The 14,504-nt window shown below is 41.9% G+C and overlaps 1 long non-coding RNA gene across 2 annotated transcripts in view; it reads left to right on the forward strand.

Moving 5' to 3' along the window:
* LOC146174092 (uncharacterized) overlaps positions 1-14,205 on the forward strand; it is a 34,455-nt gene extending 20,250 nt beyond the window's left edge. For both annotated transcript variants that reach the window (XR_014701726.1, XR_014701725.1), the window contains one exon: positions 13,948-14,205. This is a non-coding gene — a long non-coding RNA (uncharacterized LOC146174092). The remainder of the gene's footprint in view (positions 1-13,947) is intronic.
* The last annotated feature ends 299 nt before the right edge of the window (positions 14,206-14,504 follow it).

Raw genomic sequence — 14,504 nt, forward strand, 5'->3', positions numbered from 1 at the left:
GGTTGAGACACTGGGGCACTAGACCAAGCCAGTTTGGAGGCATATGCTGGGACTGTAGTCCTCTTCAGTACCTAGGGGTTCCGCTGCACCAAGTTCGTAACAGCGCAGCCTACTGGGATTCACAAATCGTACCTATGCGGCGACAAACGCAAGCTTGGATGGGTAGGGAACTCTCAGTGTTTGCTAGGGCACAGGTCTGTAACATATTTTTGTTTGCAAAGCTTGCGTATGTCCTTCAAGTCCTGCATTGTGCGAGGAGGAAAGTACAAGTTATACACAGAATATTTGCAACATTTGTGTGGCGCCCTCAATGGGAGCCCATGCGGCGTGGCAACTTGTTTCTTCCCTTAGAGTCTGGTGGAGTGGGCCTTGTTCACTTGTTTGTGCATCAACTTGTCTCCCGTTTTTTCTTTTTCAAATCGGCAAACCATCCGTTTCTTGTAACTGTGCTCATTAGGCGTCTTAGTCCACATTTGCCTTACTTATTCGCACCAACTGGGCAGGCTCGTGAGGGGCGTTTATGGGGATTCCTTAAGGAGGTTGCTGACACTTTCAATTTTCTCACTGTGCGTTTCTCTGTAGACTACTTGTATAGCCTCTCGAGAAAGCAGATGAGCCAGGCTCTCACTGAGTCTTTGTTCCCTACACCGTTGTATCGGCAGCCTTATCTGGGGCCTTTGGACACCACTGTTCTAAAGCGTGTTAGGCAAATGTGCATTCAGGCAGCTGCAAAAACGTTCTTTTTCAAATTACATACAGCGACGTTGCCTGTCAAGACATTTCTTCACAATAAGGAGATGTTTGTGCCCTGGTCGGTAAATTGTCGTCTCTGTAACGTGCCTGAGACAACTGATCATTGCTTTATTCTGTGCCGTGATGCTATGTTCTTTTGGGACATACTAAGATCTCTTAAAAAGGACATTGAAATTACGCCTTATACAATTAGATTTTTGCCTCCTGACAAAAACTCTGTTGTGCCTTACGATCTATTTGTGTTGATGGGACTGTTCAGCCTTTGGAAAAGCCATGATCGACAGGCATGCAGAGCCACCAAGATCGTCGAAATCCGTGTTTCGGGAGCAGTGTGATTTGGTGAGAAGTGTATATGCTGCTCGTGAAGAACCTCCAAACTGGATGCCGTATCTAGACGCATGTGTATGTCTCCCAGACTTTTGATGTTCTGATGATTGTGCATTGTCGGGCTGGGGATATGACGGGCTCGCATTAAGCAACCCGGTAACTTTAGACATGGACATGTTTAAGTGGAGTTGTTCCTTTTTACGGAAGTTTTTCCATGCAATAAAGAAAAAAAAAAAAACTCGTGGCTGAGTGGTAGCGTCTCCGTCTCACACTCCGGAGACCCTGGTTCGATTCCCACCCAGCCCATCTTGGAACTTGCTTTTTATTTATGAAGTGCATGTTTATTTATGAAGTGCATGCCGGGATTTATCGCTCACTGAACGCCGACGACACCGGCTTTTCTGCGACACGAGCTCCTTAACGCTACCGCGTTAAAATAAAAATGTACTGGCACACAGAAGAACATCGCCTCAGACGCGGCTCTATTATTTCCCAAGCACCAACTGATAGCGGAACCTCTCAGTCGCGAGAGCTGGCAGATTTGGAAGGTGGTACTTCGCATTCTGCTAACGTTTTCTATCTAGATTTTTGTAGATTTTTGGTTCTTTTCACCCTGTCCTTAGGAATGGACTTACCTTTTCAAAGACTGAGTTCCGGTCCCATTATTCCAGTTGCACCCAGATTAACGAGTAGAACCAGACAAACAGATTGTGAAGACATATAAAAGTAAAGTGCAAAGAAAAAAAGAAACCAAGACTAAGAGCAAAACGTGTGCTGAGATAGTAGATGTAAATCGACGCTAGCCGTCTTTACAAAAGGCAAAGAGAAGTGCGCTTGCTGCTCTCAAAGAGCCGCAAAGTGCTACGTGGAGACCAGTTTGTAACAAGAACAGCCACGAATCAAGCTCTCAGCTCGGGCCAGAGTGATCGCTGCAGTATTAGCCATATCAATGTAATTTTTGCTTGAAAGGCACACGTAAACCTACGGGGAAATGCGAATGCATAGACGCTAATACTGCTTTGTTTCTGCGTTCCAACTTTCCTCACGAAAAGAAGAAACAGCCGCAAGTATAACGCTATTTCGCTTAGCTTATTGTTCTGTATAAAGAAAAACGCAGCTCCTTTCTGTTTGAGCATCTTGAATCAATCCCTTTTTTGCACTGATCAATACAGTGCTAAAAGTTGTTTAGTGGATTGAGCAAGCCTTTAATGTCAAAAATTGTTGATTCGCCTATTAATCTGGCCACTGTAATAATGGAGTATTTATCCATTGCGTCCCCCGAAACATAGTCATAAGGCCACAGTGAAATGCTATAAAGCTTTTAAGAAAAATTAATCCTGGTCCACGAAGGGGAATCTTCCTAAACATTTTATTCATCCAATTTTTACATTGAAGAGACAAAACCACGGAGTCTTGCAAACTCTAGAGCCAAAAAAAACATGATTTAGGTTCATTTGTGACGTCTCCATGCTGTCGTATAAGTTTTAATATGGTATAGAGGTGACATGGCCCTCGACGAGGTAGTAATTAATATTTATTAATTAAAAGCGCTTTGTTCAACTGATATATTCATGTTGCAGAGCGGAGTTCATTTTGTGTACAGCCAACTATGATCATTTTGTCGGAAGTAGTTTTTAATGAACACCGCTGAGATGATTGAGACAGAGAGAATGGATGAAGAAATTCTCGGGGAGGAGGGGATGGGGGTTACTAGTACGTATTTATAAAGCCATTTAGGCGGCAAAGTAGTTTGAATTTCACTAGCAAGCCTTCAAGCTGCGTTAAGTCGAAGTTTTAAAATATTTCAATGGTGTACCTGCAGGTGCTTAATCGTCAGCCCATCTGCTTAGAGAATTCGAACACAGCCTTGTCACGCATGAGATATAAAATGAAAAAAAAAAAGGGCGCTCTTGTGGACCTAATGCTGGGGAGGGGCCGAACATGAGTCGCATAGTGTTATCATTGAAAAATCCACTGTTACGGGTATAAAGGTAGCTGATAGAAGATAGAATATACCTTTATTCTTACGGCAGCTCGGCGGCACAGCAATTTATATAGGCGGGATGAAGGCTGTACGTAATGAATTTTCAACCAGCACTGCAATTGCCGACAGCTTTGGCAATACATCTCGACTGATTCTTACCTTCGGTCCACTCAAAATTACTCAACTGACAAGGGCGCCAAGAAAGGCATATTTGTGAGTGAAACGAATTACATTTAGGAACAAAGAATTAGGGACACTTCAGGCGCATTTGTTCTGTTCCTTAAGAGAGCGTAATTTGCCAACACAATTAGAAATGTACGCCACAACCTGTCACCGTATAACGCAGTAGGACGAGACACCTTTCTTTCTCACTTCTGAAGTAGAGAAAGAGTATTGAGGCCAAGGAATACAGTAATGTATCCCCAGTGACAACATAGTCGAACTTTCTAAATCAATAAAAAATGGTACAAGAATCTATAGAACAAAAGATTATCAGAAATTAAAGCTAATCGCCAGCTATAAACGTCACGAGCAAGTACCGTTAAGCAGCCATTTTTGTCGAAGGCGCCTCTTTATACTCGGTAAGCTTCTGGAGCTACAGCAAATTCAATTTTTCCTGTGAATATCTAAAATTGATTCATGCACTGCACTTGCTAAGCATTGAAATGTAAAACGCAGCTACTCAAAATATTAGGAAAGGTAGGACAGGACTTCACTCGATAAAGTTGGCGTCTCTACTTGAGATGATAAAAATATTACCGATTGAGCTAATTTTACCAAGGTTCTTGTTTTATATCGTTTTCGGTTCGAGGCTACGATTTCAAGGTGAGAGTAATTGCAAAGATCGCAAAATCTTTTAGTTATAAAATCAAAATTGGGGATTGGTGGCCTTTCTGGCGGCGCACTATAATACGGAGCTGCTGAACCCGCCTAAAGAGGCCAACGCGATAGCAATATCTTTAGGTTTGGAAGGCTAAAAATGAAGCTTTCCCGGATATCTTGGTTACCGCGCGACGCAGTGCTTCTTCAGTAAGATTCCTTCATCAAGTTCTGCAGCTGGCAACCTCGGTTGCCTAAGTATTTTAAACAGCGAAAGCTGCATCAATCTTGACTCACTGCTGAGGCAAAGCCAGAAATCTCTTTCAGGAACTCTCGTTTAGTAGGCGTCCTTTGAAACACCCAACCAATAGGTTTTTCCACTGCGGCGGGGGAAGCAGAGATGTGCAGAGCAGAACCACACCCAATGCCTTCTTTTCAGAACAGCAATTTCTGCGAGCTCCGGGAGAATAAAAAGAATAAAACAAAGTTAAACAATATCCCAGTGTTATCAAAGCCTTGCAGTAGGCGTTTTTTTGCTCCAAATTTAAGAGCAACATCACTAGAAGGGGAGTGTTTGGCTCCGACGATGTATGTGTCCATGTCCGATGACGATGAAGACAATACCCGAAGTAAATATAGGAAGTGAACTCATTTATCCACTCGCAAAGAAGCCCTTTCGATCACGCGATCTTGAAGCTTCAGTAGGAGAAAAGACAAAGGAAACTGAGCGGCAATAACAAGATATGCAAACCCAAAAAGCCAAGAACCTACGTGGCGAATAAACGATAAGAGTGGCAAGAGGCGCAAAGCCAGCTAAACACAATCTCGTTAAAAGTTCGCTTCTGCCTGTACAGCGTCAACAAAGTGCCAGAATACATAGTTTTGAACCTAACTTTGGGCGGCTGCGTTTCGATGACGGCGAAACGGAGAGGCGTCCGTGTGCTCTGCGATGTCAGTGCACGTTAATGATCCCCAGGGGGTCGAAATTACTCCCAAGTCTTCCACTACGGCTCCTATTTCCACTTTCACTCTCGCATTCCTTCCTTCCTTCCTTCCTTCCTTCCTTCCTTCCTTCCTTCCTTCCTTCCTTCCTTCCTTCCTTCCTTCCTTCCTTCCTTCCTTCCTTCCTTCCTTCCTTCCTTCCTTCCTTCCTTCCTTCCTTCCTTCCTTCCTTCCTTCCTTCCTTCCTTCCTTCCTTCCTTCCTTCCTTCCTTCCTTCCTTCCTTCCTTCCTTCCTTCCTTCCTTCCTTCCTTCCTTCCTTCCTTCCTTCCTTCCTTCCTTCCTTCCTTCCTTCCTTCCTTCCTTCCTTCCTTCCTTCCTTCCTTCCTTCCTTCCTTCCTTCCTTCCTTCCTTCCTTCCTTCCTTCCTTCCTTTACGGGGAGGTCCAGTGTCCACGCCACAAGTGTGACTGATACAGCGCTTTTCCTTTCCTGTAAGCCAGTTTCTTCCTCCGCACTTCCTCCAGGAGAGGAAGCGTCCTTTCCGATTTCAACATAAATATAACAGGAGGGTGTCCTGGAAGGAGGGGATATGTACAGAAGCAAACCACCATTTACTCCTATATGTGGGTGAATATAGCAATAATTATACGCCTTGTGCACTGGTAACAGTTAGAACCCATTCATCAGTATTTGCTGCAGTAGTATGGCAAGTTGGGCTAGTCGGGTTATGTTCATCTTGAGGAAATTAAAACTGCAGAAGCCCATATGTGGCCCTTTGTTTTTTGGTGAACCAACATGAACCAACTAGAGCCGAGTACTATGCCGGAGGAAATCTTGTACCCATTGGAAACAGGTGTGTTTCCATCCGTCGTCTCTGTTCGCGCTGTATATTTCCTCAAGATGATCAGCATTTAGACTTTTGATGAACTAAATCACCTTATTTTTGCGAATCTAAGTACTTACTGTTTCTAAGCGTCCTCCTTATGTTCGCAAAAAAACTTTGCATGCGAATATAAGCTTCCATCTTTTGCAAGGAAGAGTGCTTATTCATGCCGGCAAGCGCTCTTGCTCTTATGTCGTCAGCCATGACTGTCAGAGTGAAGCGGTGGCACGACGTCCACTGCATGATTAAAGTCCTGTTAACCGTGATCTGCAGCTTTATGTACGAGTTGCTTTGTTCCGACAGTCCATCAGAGACAACACACAGTGCCAAGAACTGACCGAAAGCAACCTCTGTAACTATATCGGCGTTCCGTTATGAGCACTTGGCGGCGCTGGGTAGGTTTCAAGCTCACCACGTGCGCGCGGTTCTTGTTTTGTGGTCAGTTGTCTGTGAGCCGGAATGGAGTTAAAAAGGAGTTTGTAGAGGGTTTTCTACAGCTTGAAGTTTATATGAACTGCAACCGCGTTCGCTGAAGATATTTTCTAAGTTTTTTTGCTAATTAAATTGTCGCTTTTGTTGCATCCGTCTATTGAAAATATCTGCGAGAAAAAATGAGCGGAAGGGTTATTGTAGATGTTTAATATTTTCGGCATTGCGATCTGGAAAAAAAAAAGGAGACGCTTAGAATCGAGTATATAAGGTAGGTAATAAGGTTGCTCCTCAGTTTTGTGCAGCAGCCAGCCAGACCCGGGAGAGAGAATATAGAAGAGAGACCCGCTCCTGACCATGCCTACCTAACGAAAGTAAAGGCTGATGCCAGGCGCCGACGGCTATTGCTGGGACATGGCCCAAAACACGAGCCTCCGGGAGCGCCTGTTCTACGCGAAGGGTGTGAAGGGCCAGGTGCTCACTACAAAAAGCCAGAAAATAAATTCTAGGCGATTCTTTTGGGTGTATAAATGCGAACTATTTGCGCTAGTAAACCGAGTTTCAATTCGCTTTGGGCTCCGAGGTAGGGTTCCAAGAGGAATCTTCAGGCAGATTTGTTCTGTTTCAATCTCAGGGAAAAGAGATAGCCTTAAACAGCACTGTCTTTTTTTTTTTTTTCAGAATGGAAGCCCTATCGCTAGAGATTGAATAGATGTCTTCGAGTAGGCGAGCAAACCCGAAAACGCTTCACGCGCCGTTAAGGCAGCGAGACATTATAGACAGCGTGATAAGGGGCACGGCAGGGTCACATAAGAAATAGCACAGGCAGAAAACACAGCAGCAGCTCTAATCTAATGTATGCTATAACCGCGTGTGCCATAGCTATAGAAACTGTAGAATGTCTTGAACCAGGTACAATGTGTAGGGATGATGGATAGCGGCACTGTATGGATCACAGCGTATATTACTGGATCGTCGGCGGTGTTTCAACATACATAACAATTTGCAGAGGATTATTGCGGTTAAACTTATTATCCGAATGTAGGCTCTGTTAGGCATTGCAGCAGATCAGCCATACGCCTGCACCGAAGCGATGACGCACTCGGCCAAGCACGCACCTCAGCCTTGTTTAAGACTGAGAAACCAAGCGCCGCCGGAGTAGTGGTTAGAACCCCTGCATATAACCGTGGTTCAAATTTCAGGAGCCTTTCATTACAGTGTCTCTCGTCTGAAATCAAGCGCGAAGGTGAATTACTTCCTCTTTTGCACTCCAATACTCTCACTGACGGTCCAAAACAGTAACAGATGTTGTGAGTAACGAACCCTCATGAATTCAGATAGTGGTAGTTGTAAGATTCAGTTTACAAATTTCAAGCTTATTTCCTTATTACGAAAAAAAGAGTATATTTTGCTCTACAGAAAGACGTCCGCTATTGTGGATACAGCTGGGACCTGCGGTAATAAAATCAACAGTTTAATAACATTAGGCTACAAAAATGAAAAGCCAGACAGAAACAATGTTAAAATAATGTGAAAAAAATGTATTCAAAGTTACAAAATATTGGAATAATACAAAGGAATGGAAGCGAAAATTTCAAATGGACTCTTATGTAATAAGCGTACAATATATAAAAATATGCGTATAAATTTGGCATTTCAAAGATGACAACCACTATGCATTTTTGGTATCTTTATTGTCCATCGGTAGAAATGAAATAGTTTGTAATGAAATTAATTAGTAAAGCGCTTCATTGAAGACAAAAGCGAGTAACATTATGGTTAGGGTTTATGCGAATCAGTTGCAAACGATTAAAACACGATAGTCAAATACTAAAATGTTAATTCATGCTATATATTCTGGTCGGGACGTCAGAATCTGCTAATTATGCTATGCCAATTACTTTATTATTAAATTATTATTATATTGAAGATGAGAGACAAGATCTGTAGGCAAAATCCGATTATTGTATAGATATTTTAAATGACTATACTTTTTTTCATAGTTGATTGCACGAATCTGCACGTAATAAAAAATGACAAGCTTTAATAAAGCGTTCTCTGACACTTAATGATATTTTTGTTTGCAACTCCGGAATCTTCATAATATATTGAAGGCAGCTGATGAGTACAATAGGAAAAAATGCGTAGTTGCCATGCGGATGTATCCGAGGTAATTTTATGTAGTGGTATAATTTACCAAAATTCAGGGACCGAAAAATAACTTTTACAAATTTATTTTGAAGTGTTTAAATACTTCTAGGATACCAAGACATCGTTATCATCTGCATAACAAGCACACTTAAAACTTGTGGTTAGACAGCTGGTAGATCATTGATTGTTATTTAAATCCGAGGTATTAACGATTAGTTCCAGATTAGATGCGCAGCTATGTACATATAATGAACGTCTTGAAGAACATAACACGCGACTTTCCAGCCAAGATTGTTATGGTTGATCACGAAATACGATTTGCATAATCAAGGACTACCGAGCCAACACAAATACCTCTGTCATTTTCTAGTTGGAATTTATAAAGGAAGTAATTAAAAGCGAGGTTACTAGAATATTAAACTTCATGTCGGAAATTTTTGCGTCCATTGAATATTAATTTTTAAAGCAGTTTAACTGTAGGGGATCAATAAGACCTTCCATTCCTTTATTGAAGAAAGCATGTACTGAATTTGGACGGCAGTTAGACATCAGTTGATTATTACCGTCCTTGCAAACAGATATAATTTTAACTTTTTCACTTCATACTGCAAGACACCGTATTGGAAAATTAACTTTATCATATAAGCTAAGGAGCTAAGGGTCAACGAGTAACAGCATGTAGGCTGTCATTCATACTATGACAGCGTACGATTGCATATATGTTTGCTTTCAGTGCCAGCCCTCTATAGCTTGAGGTTAGAAAGCATGCTTCTTATTTCGTCATGTCTTGTTGGAAGCAGAAAGATGTGCTGAATACATTAGCGATGGCGACCGCCGAACAGAGGCAGCTCCATTGTGGCAATTGCGCACATAGTTGTACTTAGTTTCACTGAGGAAGGAATTCATTACAGACTATTGTTTATCACGATTCAAACAGTGGACACGATCTAATTTTCAAACCACGTCTTTCTGGCATTTTTAATGGCACACTCAGCGTGTTACAGAGTCGCTTTTACCAATAATCAGTGCAGTGTTGAATGGCCATTCTTTTATTTCTTTAATTAAACTGAAGGCTATTCTAGGCTATTGAGCAAGCCGTAAGTTGTGGATTCTGGGTTAAAGTGCAGGCTCGGAGGCAAGGAATAGATGTAACTGAAGAAAAGCATTTATTTATTAAAAAAACTCAATGACATCGAGCTAAGCGCAAGTTAAAAACGTGACAAAGGATGATTATTTTTTAGTTCTTCACACATGGAATTTCGGGCGATGTGAACCTGTTTTAAGGAAATAACTCATGATAATTCACAGAATGTTGTTGAACTGAGGTGCTATGGTAGAGCAATCAATAATATCATTCAGACGAGTAAAGCTGACGGTGGGCAGATAAAATTATTCAAAGCTTGATTGAGTATAGTTACTTCCTTTCTAAGAATGCAGCAGTGGGGCCAGCTCATAAAAAATTCAAAGCCATACCTTTGATGGTTGGTAACATATTTGTTCTGCGATGGAAATGCCGAATCAAATAAATTTGTAATGTTGTCATCCACTAAAGCAAAACAATTTGTTGAGTAGTAACTAGTTTAACTTCTCAACAAATAACTTAGTAGTTTGCTAAGTAACTCAGGAGATGAGCAGTAAAGAATGATTGGTGACCTAGACAGGAAAAGTAGAAAGGTAGGCTTGAAAATCAATATGCAGCAGACTAAGATAATGTTCAACAGCCTCGGGAAAAGAATAGCAGTTTACGTTTGGTAGCGAAGCACTGGAAGTAGTAGGCGAATATCTCTACTTAGGACAGGTAGTAACCGCAGATGCGGACTACGAAAAGGAAATAACAAGAAGAATAAGATTGGGATGGAACGCATTTGGCAAGCACTCGCAGATTATGACTAGCAGCTTACCGGTATCGCTCAAGAGGAAAGTATACAACAGTTGCATCTTGCCTGTACTCACCTATGGGGCTGAAAGACGGAGGTTAACCAAGAGAGTTCTACTTAAGTTGAGGACAACGCAGATGGCTATGGAACGAATAAAGGTAGGGGTAACATTAAGATATTGCAAGTGTACAGAGTGGGTCAGAGAAATAACTCAAGTTACTGACATTCTAGTGGAAATCAAGAAGATGAAATAGGTAGGCAGGACATGTAGTGCGAAGAGAGGATAATCGATGGTCGCTGAGGGTAACAAACTGGATTCCAAGGGAAGGAAAGCGTAGCAGGGGGCGGCAGAAAATTAGGTGGGCGGATGAGATTAAGAAATTCGCAGGGGCCAAGTGGATGCAGCTAGCACAGAACCGGGTTAATTTGAGAATGTAGGATAGGCCTTCGCCCTGCAGTGGGTATAGTTAGGATGATCATGATGATGATGATGAGATTTTTCACAAAGTGTAGAAAAACGAGACACAGGTCAACTAAGAAGACAGCCAAAATTGAAGGACTTCAACAATCCCTGAAACAACATTGTTGAGGGTAAGCCACCGGTTGCAGTCAGACACACTGCTTCCGTTTCCATCTCGGCTCGTTTCCTTGCTCGGTAAGTCTCTCAGTAACGGGTTAGACTGGCTTCTCGTTGGTTTAAATTCTCGGCAGAATGTCTGGTATGCCATAGCTTCGATATCTGCCTTTAGCGAGATGGCGTACGGATCTGAATGGCGCATTTACCTAGGTTAGATGAAGGAGCGGCACAGATGAAACTTCATTTAGACGGTGATGTACACTAGATTTCGTGGCACTTCTTTGCATTTAGGAGCTTCATCAATACTGCAATGTTTACTGCACAACAAGAGAGTGTGTGCTGGAGTTTTACAAGATACTTGATTAACTGCCTGCGGCTATAGGATAGTACTCTCGAAGCTGGGTACGACGATGAAGACTGATATTTGGTGCACAGCGTGTAAGGTCGAGGTAAAAAATGTACCAGTAATTAGCATTGAGTTTTGTGCATTGAAGTGCCCAAGGAACCTGAATATTAAGGACCAGTACCCGATGTAATCTTTGAATTATTTAAAACTGCTATATTTCAGGCTCAATAAAACCCTCATAGTCGGATTTAAGCGCACCTGATGTGACTGTTCTCATTCCCGTGCCATTGCGCGCCTCAAGTGTTTATTCGAATGCTTCTTTTTTGCTTATGCACTTTCACTCCCCGTATTAGATAAATATATAACAAGTAAATGCCGATTGAAACGGTTTGTTCAGTGAATGGCGCAAGGACATGATCACAACAAAGAAGACAGATAGAATTGTGCTCTTTTCCTCTGACTTCTTTCGTGTGATCGTGTGCTTGCTCCATTCTAACGAATGCATGTACCATTATCTTACTAGCAATAATAAAACATTATGCTTTGCGTGTGGTGAAATACGGTGCAGTCTGTTTGAAGAACTACTTGCTATAGGGCTAAATGGTACATGCATTGGTGAGAGCGGAAATTTTAGGAAAATCATTCAATCAAATCGGGTATCAATGGCGCATGAATAACGTGATGGAACAAAAACAGACAGGAAAACATCACTATAGCTAAACGTTGAATTGTGCTGTTTGGTATGACAATACATTAAAACAACGCAAACGACCGCGGACCAGAGAAAGGAGAATACAGGAAAAGCGCTGCCTTTCGTTAAGCCTCCATATATAAACAACCACAAAAAGGCACGAAATAAAAAGAGTGAAGAGAAATACAGCGCTAAATGTCATACTAGCCTGCGCACACCACCCTGAAGCCCTGTAGAGAAAGGCAGCTTCCTTATCGCAGAGAAAAACAGTTGGTTTTGTTGTATATTACTGTTGATGTTTTGAGATATGGTAAGCCTCCACCATATCGCATTTTGTCTGATATTTGTGTGTGTATATAATAAGCGTGCGTCATTAAACAATGCATTCCACTTTTTTTTTCTGTTCATTGGTTCACACTGTAGACAATGCTTCACGAGATGGGACTGGTGATATCTTCCTTTTAAATTATTCCTGTGTTACCGTAAGCACTTTCTCACGCATGGCCGAGTCTGACCAATAAGCGGGCATCACAGGAAAGGGCAAACTAAACACAACATCTGTGATGCAGTCCGCAAGCTGATCTCTGTAGGCTACGCCACAGCCTTTCATTCTTTTGGAAACTTCTTGCTCTGACCAGCCGGGCTTACCTGCTTATGCTTCACGGGCGCTGAAAGCACTGTATCTTTTTCCTTCGTTTTTTAGCGCATGAAGAGGCAGATTATTGGCAAAACAGTACATTGTTTCGTCTTTTCAGGCTGCACATTCATCCAATGCTAGTCTGTAATGTGCTTTGAAATGTTTATTAACCGAGAGCCCGCCCTAGTTATAAATTCATCTGCACACCCAGCATTTTTTTACTACAGACAGCTGGGGCCTTAAATGACGTGATAGATCCAATGACAAGATAGCATGATTTCATCAAAACATTTCAGAGGCAATAACGGATAATGCTGTTTTTTTTTGCCAATTTCGAACGGCTGAGTGCGCATTAAGAAGAGCCTTTTGTCGATCTGGGCTTGCATCTCCGGCATACATGGATTTGTTCTAAACGCCACCGTAGGCCAAAAAACTGCCGTTCTTCGTCCGCTGGTAGCTCGAAGGGGAGCTCTAACCCTGATAACCAGTTCCTGAACACATTTAGAAAATCAATCATATAAGCCTCAAAACGCTCGCATCGACGGCAACTGTATAACCATGAACCTATCTGACAGTTTTGACTGGGTTATCGGATAATTGAGCTTTCAAAGTCTTTGACTGTTAACTAAATTGTCCCGCATACACTAAAAAGGAAATGGCCAATTTCATGCGGGGAGCATTGTCTAGGGCGTGAAGTAGTGAATAAGGAAAAGAAATACATTCTTTGATGACACATGTTTATTATATACCCACAGAGATCAGACAACCCGCGAAGTAGTAAACGTTTACCATATTGCATTTTGCGAATGGCCAACAGAAATGCATAAACAAGAAAATTATTTCCTATTAGGTAAGGGAGTTCCCTATCTCGATAGTGCTTGAGCGGGGTGTGCACTGTTTTGCGTTACGTTTAGTGTTGTGTTTTTATATTTTTGTTTCATGCTTTGTGTGTCACTCTGTATATTAGGGTTTAAGGAATAAACATCTATTTGTGAGAAAGCGCTTGTACCGTTTTCTACTCTCTATATTGCGTCGTCTTTTGCGCTGTTTCAATATGACTAATATGAACACACTGCTAACCATCAATTCATATGGTTTGCGATAAGGTTCGCGCTTAGAATGTGGTTCTCGTTTTCTATCATGTTGATAAATTAAAAGTGGCAAAATATTCAAAGGAGTGCAAAACGATGCGATATAACCTTGGCGAGTGCACACTTTACGCCCACATAGAATCATGGTCAAAATGGCGTAATGTCACTTTAACCGAATCAATTCCAACATTGAGTTCTTTTTTTGCGAAACAGATCTTACTTTCCCGTGACATTAAGCAGATTTTATACTTTTGAGCCCTGTTGTTTCTTACATTGATCCCGTAACTTCCTCCTTACTTTTCGGCATAATCCTAATATTTGCAATTATTTACTCACTTCTCAAGCCTCACTTGTTAAGCCCCTTCTGGTCTGAACTAATTAGCCGCGAAACCTTGACTTCGAGACTGAAATCAACTACGTAAATGAATCCGTCTTCACAGGGGCAAGGAGGAAGGGGACGTAAAATGGTACGTCTAGAGATGAGATTCGAAATTTGCCAGGAAATATCGGGTGTTGAACAGGACCACGAGAGCCTGCTCCAGAGGATGGTTGAGATTACATTACCAATGGAGCGAAACTTTCCCTGTCTCCATGCGTCCTTACGAAAGGAGAAGTTCACAGGACTGAACATAGAGTAGAAAATAAAACCAAAAAGATCACGAGAAATAGGAAACGAATTCGGTATGATCCGAGATTTTTTCTTTTCTTTATTTGCAGTGGCTGTGCATCGAGGCGTCTCATAGCTGTGTGAACAGTCGAATGCGTCAGCAAACGAAAACGCCACTTCGTCGCACACGCTGCTCTTCTTTTCGCACTTTCTCTCTCTATTTCTCTCTCTTTCTCTCATTCGTTCTCTCTTTGATGGCTCCCTTCGTACTTCCTTTCAGATCTCTTTCGCTTTTGCTGCATTTACTCTCGGTTTTCTTTTTCTTCATCTTTTCCCCCAAAGAAAACCAGCTTAGAGTTTTTTCCTTATTTTGTTCCATTTACATTGCTT

The sequence above is a fragment of the Amblyomma maculatum genome, chromosome 11 (assembly GCF_055883805.1).
Source record: "Amblyomma maculatum isolate TAMU_Amacu chromosome 11, ASM5588380v1, whole genome shotgun sequence".
Lineage (NCBI taxonomy): Eukaryota > Metazoa > Arthropoda > Arachnida > Ixodida > Ixodidae > Amblyomma > Amblyomma maculatum.